Source organism: Vicugna pacos, unplaced genomic scaffold (genome assembly GCF_048564905.1).
Source record: "Vicugna pacos unplaced genomic scaffold, VicPac4 scaffold_20, whole genome shotgun sequence".
Lineage (NCBI taxonomy): Eukaryota > Metazoa > Chordata > Mammalia > Artiodactyla > Camelidae > Vicugna > Vicugna pacos.
In genome coordinates, this window is record NW_027328741.1 from 14,249,050 (window position 1) to 14,261,046 (window position 11,997).

An 11,997-nucleotide genomic window follows, 5' to 3' on the forward strand; every position below is an offset into this window, starting at 1 on the left:
AATAATGGCTTTTCAAAGGTAAATAATGTTGATAAACTTTAACCAGACACATGAACAAAAAAGGGAGTACAGATTAATAAGCTCAGAAATACATGAGAAGTTACAGCTTATATCAAAGAAATACAAAGCATCATATGAAGTTACAACAAATAATATGCTAAAAAAATGGAAACCCTAGAAGAAATGGACAATTTCTAAGAAAGAAATAATCTCCAGAATGGAATGAGTAAGAAAATATGAACAGATTATCACTAATGAAATTGAATCAGTAATTAAACAAAATCTCCCAAGACACAAAATTCCAGGCCTAGACAGCTTCACAGGTGATTTCTGCCAAACATTTAAAGAAGAGCTATCACCTATACTTCTCAACATATTCCAAAATTTTCGAGAGGAATGGAGGCTTCCAACCCCAAATTTCTGTATCACACTACTACTAAAACTGGAACAAATACCTCAAAAAATTACAGGTTACATACTACTGATAAGCATAGATGCATAAATCATCACTAAATTATCAGCAAATCAAACAATACATTAAGAGGATTATACATTATGATTAAGTCCATTTTATTCCAGGGATGAAAAATTGATTCAATGCCCACAAATTTTTCAGTATCATACACCACACTAACAACCTGAAGAATAAAATTTATATGGGCACCTTAATAGAGTCAAAAAATGTTTTGACAATTTGAGTATCTATTTATGAATATATTCCTCCTCAAAGTGAGCATGAGGAAACATACCTCAACACAGTTAAGGTCTTATATCACAAGAACTCAGCTAACATGACACTCACTGATTAAAAGCTTAAAGCATCTCCAATAAGAGCAGGAAGAAGAGAAGAATGCTCACTCTTACCACTTTTATTAGTTATAGTATTGGAAATTCTAGCCATAGTTATCCAAAATAAAAGTAAGTAAAATATAGCTAATTAAGAAAAGGAGTAAAAGTATCTGCTTGCAGATGACATAATTTAAACAGAAATCCTATAAATGGTGCCACAATACTACTAGGGCTTATCAATGAATTTGGCAAAATTTCCAAATGTAAAATTAACATAGAGAAATCTTGCATTTCTACACACTAAAAAGAAGCTAAATTATACAGAAAGTGAGGGAACTGTCTCATTTACAGTTGCATTACAAAAAAAAAATCAAAAAATATATCCAACCAAGGAGGTAAAAGACCTGTATTCAGAAAAGTACAAAATATTTATAACAGAAATTGAAGATAATGCAAACAGATGAAAGGATAAAGTGTGTTCATAGGTGAGGAAAAATATATTTTTTAAATGACAGCATAAGCCAAGAAAATGCACAAATTAAATTCAGTGCCTATCAAAATACCAAGGGCATTTTCAGACACTTACAATAAATCATTCAAAAATTTACATGTAAACACAAAAGAATTGAAATAACTAAAAAAAAAAGAAAGAAAAGAATACAAACAGACTGAAAACACAAAAAAATTTGACAAAGAACAAAGAGGATATATCACTGTCCCTCATTTTAAACTATAATACAAATCTACAGTAATAAAAAGAATACAGTAGTGACAGAGAACAAGCAGAATATTAGAACACAAAGAATGCCTGAAAATGAAATCAGACACTTATGGTCATTTAGCCCATTACAAAAATGAATATACAGTGGGGGAAAGGTAACCAACAGGCACATGAAACTGATCAACATCACTGACCATCAGAAAAATGCAAGTCCAAAACACAATGAGATTTTATGTCACGCCTGTCAGAATGACTATTATCAAAAAGTTAACAAACATAAGTCTTGGTGAGGATGTAAGAAAAACAACCCTGATGCACTGCTGGAGTGAATGGAAATAATTGCTGCCACTGTGGAAAACAACATGGAAATTTATCTAAAAATAAAAATGAAGTATAATTCTACATTTCCATATCTGGATACTAATTCCAAGAAAAAAATTACACTAATTAGAAGAGATAAATTCAACCATATATTCACTGCAGCATTATTCACAATAGACAGGATATACAAGCAAATTAATTGCTCAAAATATGATGGATAAAGAAGATATGTGTTTATAAAATATATATCTACCCATTTAACTACAGATTTACCTATATTTATATATATATACATACACACAGAAACTATATATATATGCAGTATATATATATATATATATATATATATATATATATATGTATACACACTCACATAAAAATACAATGGGTTATTATTCAACTCTAAATAGATTAAGTTTTTGTCATTTGCAACAAATGGGTAGACCAAGAGTGTAATATGATAACTGAAATAAGTCAGAAAGGGAATGACAAATGCTGAATGATTTTATTCACATTTGGAATTTTAAACAAATGAGCTTAACAACACAGAAAATGAGTTATACATATAGAAAGAAACAGGTTGTTCACAAGAAGGAGGGAAATGGGGTAAGGAAAAGAAAAAGTTGAGGAAAATTAAGAGAGAAATTTTTCCAGTTGCAAATTAAATGAATCACAGACAAGAAATATACTGTATGGGGAATAGTCAATAACTATGAAATATCTTTAAATAGCAACATATCATAACTAGATATATTCTGGAGAACAGTTTGAAATGTATTAAAAATAGTGAACAGTATGTTGTGTAGGAGAAACTAATGCAGAGTTATAGATTAAAGTACACTTCAAAAACAAACAAACATGCTTATAGTAAATGAAAATAGATTTGTAATTAACAAAGGCAGGGTTGGAAAAGGAGGATTTATTTAATTCACTCAAATGCTACAAACCTCCAGCCGTAAAATAATCGTGTTCTAGGGATGCCCCATATTAACTTCAAAATTACAATTAATACTGTTTTATGTTCTATATGAATGTTGTTAAGAGAGTAGACAATAAGATTTCTCATCACAATCAAATACAAATTGTATTTCTTTAAAATTGTATCTAAATGAGTTAATGAATTCTCCTTAAATTTGCTATGATATATATTAAATTATACTTGTATATCAAATCACTATCCTGTGCACCTAAACTTACACAATGTTTTATGCCAATTATACCTCAATTAAAGCAGGAGAAATGGAAACTCAAAGGTCGTTTTTCCCATGTCATTTCTCATGATTGTATTTGCAGCTAGTAAACTTGAGTCATGATATACTTATCCTAGGTAAAGATACTAAAAAATAAGTGATTCTAATAAGTTATACATAAAGATAGTAATAAAATAAGAGTTTTACCATGCCTTAAACATTCTTCATCTTAACAGCCCACTGCTTCTGTAGGCATCAAAATTTCAATCTGTGTATTCATCTGAGATTAGGGAATGGATTCAAATTTAAAACTGGCTGCTCTTGCTGTGAGTGATAAAGTTCACTGTCTCTGACCGATGGTCTCATCTCCCCAACAGCATCTGTAAGAAATGAACATGCTAGGTTGCTAAAAATCTAAGCATGTTTAAATCTCAGAACTCCAACAATTCTTAACTGTTTTGCAATGGGAATGCATTACTGACAAAGACTTGATTTTGGATAACAATGTTTTGTTTTCTTATGGCTGCATTATGGAATGTGAGGATAATCCCTGAGATTCACAACAAACATTCTTGCTCAAGTGCTGGGCAAAGTAGTGTAAAGCTTCTGCATTATTAAGACTGAGGACTGATTTCAAAATGATGACTATGCTCACTCTAATCCTAGTAGCCCAAGGAAAGAAAGGTTATTACAATTTCTAGGTGAATGGGAATAATTCAGTGGTTCAGACTCTACAAATTAGTCAACGTGTGTTCCAAGCCAAAATATGGTGTGTCAACAATGAGAATTAAAAGAGAAAAACTTAGACATAAGCTTAAATTAAAAAGGTGATAGAGTCCGGTGCTGGGCTCTGGGGACTGGAGAATGTGTATGCCTCAGTCCCATTCAAGGGTTCAGAGGCATGGCCCTAACATCATCTCGGGATTCAATGAGCAGGTAACAATTACTATACTGGAAGAAATATAATCTACCTCTCCCTGATCAGAAGAAAATCTGGTGGCTCAATGAAACTCTTAATTCAGAGAGATTCTGACAGATGCAGAGGAATAATTCACTGATGGCTCAACTAAGACAAACTTAGTTACTGCTTAACAATCCATCTTCACACACACACACAGTGGTAGAGAGACTTGTAGTATTTTGTGGGAAGAATTCAGTGGGCAGAGCTCAGAGAATAGATTTCAAAGCACCAGCCAACTTTTGTACTTTGGTCAAAAGTCTAGTTTTTCCCAGGTAGAAAACTACAGATGGACAAACAAAGAATATTCTTCTTTACGTTTCCTAATTTTGAAAGTAAACTGTAGCTTTTGACTTACCAGTATAGAACCTTGTTAAGATGATCACGGTAAGACCCACTGTCTGATAAGGGAGCTGGAAACTAGCTGCTGAACCAGCCCATCTGAACCCCAGACTGCTAATGTAAGCAACAACATAGCCATCATCAGAGTTCAGCTGACAAACTTAAAAGCTTGATGTTTCTGTTGTAGGAAGAACCACAGCTGTCCAGACACAGTTCTCCAGCTGCAAGTGGTCTCTTTTCTTCTCTTGGTATAGGTCATTTTGGTGAGATATTGCTAGAGTTAACCCTGGCCCATTTGCCCATTCTCCACAATATCAAAGTCTTTCTTCACAACAGGTGACAAATTTTCAGTACTCTATTCTGCCATTCCAGACTTATCAGCTGACACTGGCTGCATCATTGTAAGCAGAAGCCTTAGCATCCCTGACCTAGCCAACAATTTTCCAGCAATTCAGGGTATTTCACATTCTGAAAATGCTTCACCTTTTATTTTAAATTTATGGGAAATAGTCAAAGACTTCCATGAATATTTTAAATTTCTTAATATCTCCAGAAATTTGGTATTCTTGCACTTGGACAAAATTTTAATTCTATCACCCTCGCCTCCTTCTAGTCCACATATTTTAGATTGCAATTTGATTACTGAATACCACCACCCCATCCAAGGGAATAATACATCTTAGAAATTTCCTGTGTGAAGGTTAGAAGGGGCACAAGTTATGTGGGGTATATAAACCTACATTAAATGTTTGCAATGGCAGTGTCTTTTCTGGAAAAAACTCTGATTCTATGAAGTAAATTAATTAGAAGGCAGTATAGTTATTGGTATGGGGAAGAGAATCAGATTTTTTGGGATGGGTGGGTGATGAAGAGACAGGAAAATATCCAGCAAATGAGAAAGGAATGATTTAGGCCTATGGAGGTATGACTTGAGAAGAAAATAATACATAGTCTTCTGTACCTACCTCCAATTACTGTCTTGAGTGACTAGTCCTTGCACTGTGAAAAGAGCTAGTTTGTGGTGTAGAGTAAAGACCATAACGAAATAGTTTGAAAACCGAGAGTTTTGTTGTTTCAGGAAAGTAGATTTTGCTTAAAGTCAACATGTATTTTTCATTCACTAAATACTAAAATGCATCCTGTGGTATGTGCTGTGCTTACTGTGGTGGTATCCAAGATAGACAAGGAAAGCGGGATAGACAGAAAATATCTGGAGGAGGTGGTTTCTGTGCTGAGAGGAGGATAGTCTAAGTAGGTAAAATGAGGACACCCAACGTCCAAGTATGAGCTGGAGTAAAACTGTTGAGGTTGGAGCTAACATGGTTGAGAAGCATTTGCCTGGATATATATCCAGATACACTGAAACATAAAGATATGTCAAGGTAGTCAGATGCCAGATTTATAAAGAAATGACTAAGCTAAGTTGAGTTAATTTTGTGTGATTAGATTTGGAAAGGCATTAAGTTTCACCCTGAGTATGTAACCTTTTCTTTGGCTGGAACATAAAAGCAACATAAATTATTAACTAGAAAATATAGTGTAGACTCCTGAGGGCAGGAAATGAAAGCACCAATTGGAATGCTTTGAGAACAGCACAAAGAACACCATAGATAAATTACTTCTTAAATTCTACCACATGCTGAATGTGCCATCTGAGAATACATCATGTGACCTTTTTGATTCCAGGGATGACATAATAGAGACCATGATCCCTGGGCCGGTTCCTGAATGTATCTCCTGTTCCAAACTATCCTAACTTAACACATTTAATACTTTCCAGAATGAACCAGAAACCACTTAGTACTTTTCCCTCTCTCCATGTTTTATTATTTTTTCAAATTCTTCCATTTTTTCTTCTTCTTTACATGAAAATATTTAAATTTACTCCCATATTGTTCCATCTAAGATCATATCAAACAAATATCTCTTTTTTTCTTTAAATGTCAAGTTAGTCTCCCATTTAACTCTTAACTCTTTTAAAAAATACTAAGGAAAATACAGGTACACATCTATGTTTATTGTTCAAATAAGAAAATAGCAGATAGTTGTCGACATTTGTCAACATCAGTTATAATCTTTGTTTCCTGCATAATCTGGTAGTTCTCTGGTAGATCAGTTGTTATTAGGATGACATTCATAAACTGAAGATGGCTGATGAGTTGGCCTTGAAAGAGAAGTAGCTGATGTATCAGCTATCACTGGCACTGGAAAGAGTGGGTTGCACCCTGGTTGAAGTTTAGGAAAATGACCTTCATTTGCAGATATGTTCTGATATGTATTTGGAAAAGTAGAAGGCTTCAACATCAGTCCAAAATAATTGCTCTGTTTGGGAGATAAGATACTCTATTGAGAAGTAGAAATTCTAGTTCAAATGGAGTTCACAACACGACCATTTATTTCATTGTAACTGCTTTGAGAGTGCCCGTGGACAGTGGTCAACTGATTGAAAATATCTCGTTGATCCACTGCAATTTGTTCTGTTGGTCTGACATTGATGATGGAGGAGAAAAATCACCTCTGATCGGGGTAGTTGTATCACCAATTATGTGGCTAGTAGAGGGCTTTCTCATTAGAGGCATGTTTAAATTTGCAGAAGGTAAAAATGCACTTTCTTCAATAGTGTCAGCCACAAATCCAGAATTATTATTATCCACATAATACCCTGCTTTAAAGTACTGCTCTTTGAAGTCTTCAGGCAATGAAGACACCAGAGAGGCATTTTTAATCCCAACTCTTCTTTTTATTCTCACTAAAAGCTGGGGACAGCCTCATTTAAAATTTGGATTATGATAAAAGTGCAGCTACAACCAAAGGAGAAACATTTTAGTAATATTTATACAAAAATTCAAGACTACAATAAGCCTAACATATTAAACCTGATTCCACGTTTACTATGCAAGGATAATATCATCAAAATATGAATATTGCTAACAATATTTTGAAGTTCCTTATTTGGAAAATACACATTTAATTATTATAGTCATCAAATTTAAATGTTAGCATTTACAGTAACTGTGAATGCCAGTTTTGAAAAGCAGCTTTAATACCTTTATATGAATTTCTGGAAAGATTCATAGTTGTAAGCAAAGTTTCTCATAATCTTGAATAATTAAGGCACTGTCCTCATTTTTTAGAGTAAATTATTTTAGCCTTAACAGTTTTATACAATTTTCAAAATCTAGCTTTACATTTATATTACCATTGATTGATGTGCAAAATAAAATTTTATATATAAGTTACCAAGTGGTAATTAAAATTTCTGAATATCTCTTAATACAGAGACTTCTTTTTCTTCTGCCGGAAAGTCAGCAAGACAAGCACACCTTTGAAAATTCTGCCTCACTTTCCTAAACCCATAAAAGTTAATGTGTCTAAGTAAACATTTCATACTTCCAGTTTCAAATATTCTGAAAGGGGCCTTTTTTCCAAAACTTCCTTCTTCAAGACAACTTCATCAATCACTATGGAAGATCCATTATCACCCCACCAGATGGATTTAAATTGGTCACTCCCAGACATTTTCCAGAGCTTTGTTGGAAATGCCAGAGAACCAAAATCATTATCTTCATCTGGTTCAGAGACACAATGTGTGTAACATGGTCTTTTTATCAAGGATTCTTCAGACAAAGTCTGAAAAGCATTTTCTTCAATCATAGAACTCAAGTCCAAGTCCCCAGAGAATGTTTGATCACACAATAGAGATCTACCGGAGTTTCCTGAGCCAGTTGGTCCATCTTTATGAGACACAACTTGAATTTCTGAAGAAACATGTGCCATCACAAATAACTTTTTCTACAGCTACTTTTCTAACCTGCATGATTTTGAGCACTGCAGCTTCAAATGCTGCTTTGGCAGGCCTGAACAGATAAACTGCTAGGCCTTTCACAATGGTTCTCAACTTGAGAAGCTGTGACATCACAAAACGACTTGTATCCCAGCAACTCAAGTGTAACATTCAGCCAGTGTTTACTTGTCATTCATCCAGTTAAAATGAAACATATAGGATGCTTTTTTTATAGTGTGATCTGCAAATATTATCCCAACAAATTTTTATAAATAATTTAGTTTTGGGGTGTATGAAATAAAACCAATCTCCATACTTTTGTATTGAAATTTATGCCAGATTTGTGAACAGAGTATAAATATAGCACAAATTATATAAAATAACTTTAAAGTTTTGGAATTTAAAGTGAAATTCGTGTAAAACTTGTACAGAAAATATATATCTATTTCAATATCATTTGTAATTAAATTGAAGCATAATTTGATTAGGAAATGGAAGTAGGTATTTATTTGTGTACTTTATAATAAGTAGTTCAATATTCAAAACATGAGCAGATTAAATGTCAGTTTATTTGTTTTGTATATAAATAAATGGTAAATAATCATGAAATAAATTTAGATAAAAATAATGCATCAAACTTAAGAAATCCCAAAAGGCGGAATTTTTGTTTTAAATTGTAATTCATTTCTGTAAGTAAAACAAATGTAATTTAATATTCTACTCTAAAATTACAGAAGAGAGAATCTTATTGTATATTTACGAATGTTTATTTTTGCCATTCTTTCAATCAGAGGTTTTTCAGTCCCCAGAAGCAATAAATTTTCTTTCCATCTTTATAATCCATTCAATTGTGGCTTCTGTTAAGTGTTCCAAAATGATGTTTATAAGTACACTTATACACAAGATCCTGGGTTCAATAAGCAGTGCCTCCATTAAGGGGTAAACAAACAATCAAAAAACAAATAAATAACACTATATGTGATTTGGGGTGGAAAAGACCAAGTAATGCATTTTTGGAAGGAATATGTATCTCAGTCCTGAAACATTTCACATTGTTAGTAAAATATGGCATTTCAAGGCAAGTGTTTTGTTCACTAAATGTAAATAATAGCTATGTTCTGTATCAGTAAACTGTAGAAAATCCAGTTCTACCAAAAGTTATATTCTTTATTTAGAAATAAATTCCTTTAAACATAAGCCAAATTAAAAATGAGGGATAAAATTTTTTAATAAATAAATGTAAACTCAATCTGTAATGTAAATTTTTCTTTCAGTATGTGAAAATTCCATTCTAAATAAATATTAGCAACCAGAATTCATTACATATTATAAGTATTATAAACTATAGTTAAGAGGGATTTAGTCCTGATTCATAAATATTACTTACCAAATTCAAATCAATATATGTGATACAATCCCTTAAAAAGCAGAGAATTCAAAAACATCAATCTCAAAAAATGTAGGAAAATTTTTCACAAATCTGATCTTTACTTTTTTATAAAAATATTCTTAACAAATTCACTTTAAATACAATTTAAATAAACATAATAAAAACCATATATGTAAAACCCATGACTATCATCAAGTTCAATTTTAACATACAGGAATGTTTTCCTCTGGTCCAGTAATAAGAAAAGCTAGTTCATTCTCACAAGTGCTAAATTACACTATTTGAAGACCTAGCCAGAACAACTAGTCAAGAAAAAATATAAAAGGCATCCAATTTGTAAAAAAGCAGTAAAATTTTTAGAGATGACATAATTAAGCATAGATAGAAAACTCCATAGACTCCTCCAGTGACTGTTAGAAATAATGAACAAACTTAGTAAACTTGCAGAATACAAAATCAATATACAAATATCCATTGCATTTTTATATAGTAACAAAATATTATCAGCAAGAGAAATTAGGAAAACAATTGTGTGTATATTTATACCAAAAAGAATAAACAAGGAATACATTTGATAAGTGAAATAAAAGATCTAAATATAGATCTATAAATTACATGTGCAAGAAATAAAATAAACCAAATAAATAGAAAGATATTCTCTGCTTATGGATTGTATACAATGTGAGGATCTATTCTAATCTATCTTTTACATGATCAATCTCCCCTGCACTACTTATTCAGGAGAATGTCTATTCTTCATTTTATACTCTTGCTTCCTTTTTCATGGGTTAATTGATCATAGGTGTGAGGGATTATATCTGGTTGCTCTATTCTCTTCTATTGATTGGTGTCTGTTTTTGAGCCAGTTTCATGTTGTTTAAATTACTAAAGCTTTGTTGGACTGTTTAACTTCAGAGAACTATACACTATTAGATTTAATACTCTTTTTCAAGATTATATTGGCAACTTATGGTCTAAGTGGTTACATATAAATTTTGAAATTAACTGTTCTATTAACTGGAAAAATCTCATGGGTACTTTGTCATGAATGACACAAAATGTAGATTGCTTTGGGTAGTATGTTTGTTTCAACCACATTGTATCACATCATTAACATAAGAGGAATTTTCATTTTTTTGGGTCAGTTTTAATTTCCTTCATCAATGTTTTCTATTTTTTAATGTATAGGTTTTCTCCTTATTTGTTAACTTCATTTCTATGTATTCTATACATATATATTTAATTATATATATTATATTTGTAAACACGTTTACTACACAAATACAACAGGCAGAAGACAGTGGTAAGACATATTTAAAGTCCTGAATGAAAGAAAGCTGTAATCTAAGATAATTTGTCAAGCAAGGCTATCCTTTAGAATAGAAGGAGACATAAATAACTTCCACTAAAGCAAGTACTAAAAGAATTTAGCAACAGAAAAAGAAATATTGAAAGATCGACTCTAAAAAAATAAATGAAGCAGGATTCTATAGAAAGGAGAAAGGCATAATTAGAAAGGCAATAGCTACAATGTCTTACAATAGAATAAATATGATGTTGCAGAACAGGACATCAAAAATTTTAAGGGTCAGAGAGTGAAACAGGACAATAAAGAGTATTTCCTTATTGTTTCTGTTCTCTATAGAAGGGGTTAGAATTTGTATTCCTATCAGTTAAAATAAAAAGATAAAGTAAAGGGTCAATATACATCAAAACAGGGTGGCCATAAGTCAAAACTTACAATGAAGTCACAAAGCCAAAAAGAAACCAAGATAATAAAAGAAAACTTATCAAGCCACAAAAAGAAAATGAAATGAACAAAAAGGAAATACCAAATCAACTGGAAAAAGAAGTTCAAAATGGAAATGAACACCAGTCTATCAATAATTATCACAAATGATAATGGACTTAGTGTTTCAATCAAAAGATATATATTGTCAGATGGGATAATATAATGAGACTCTACATTATGAAGCATACAAGAGTCCCACTTTTGTAAGAGGAACAAAAATTAATTGAATGTCAGAAGATGGAAAATTATATTGAATGCAAATGGACATGACAAGAAAGCAGGACTAGCAGTATAGACTTCACACAAAACAGACTTTACAAAAAATGTCATAGAGAACGATAAACAAGGACATGAAATAATGATTAAAGGAACAATAAAAAATGAGGGTATTAAACTCATTAAGATATATATACTGAATATAGGAGCACCTAAATACATTTAGCAAATACTAATAGATGAAAAGGGAGAAATGGATGGGAACACAAACCCATTCGGAAGCTACATCTCCCCATTACCATCACTAGACTGGTCTTTCAGACAGAAATTAAATAAGGGAAAAAAGATACAAAAAGATACGATAAAATAATTTGAGTTGGTTTATATTTTCAACACAGTACTCCTCCCCAAAACAGAATATACATTCTTTTCAAGTTCACATGGAATATTTTCTAGAAAAGATTATGTACTCATGCACAGAAGAATCCTCAACA

The 11,997-nt window shown here is 32.0% G+C and overlaps 1 long non-coding RNA gene across 1 annotated transcript; it reads right to left on the minus strand.

Annotated features, from left to right (window-relative positions):
• Positions 1-6,317: 6,317 nt before the first annotated feature.
• On the minus strand, positions 6,318-7,961 carry LOC140694165 (uncharacterized). Its single transcript, XR_012069918.1, has 2 exons — positions 7,712-7,961; positions 6,318-6,643 (listed from the first exon to the last, which is right to left on the minus strand). It is a non-coding gene; the product is annotated as an uncharacterized lncRNA (long non-coding RNA).
• Between the last annotated feature and the right edge of the window lie 4,036 nt (positions 7,962-11,997).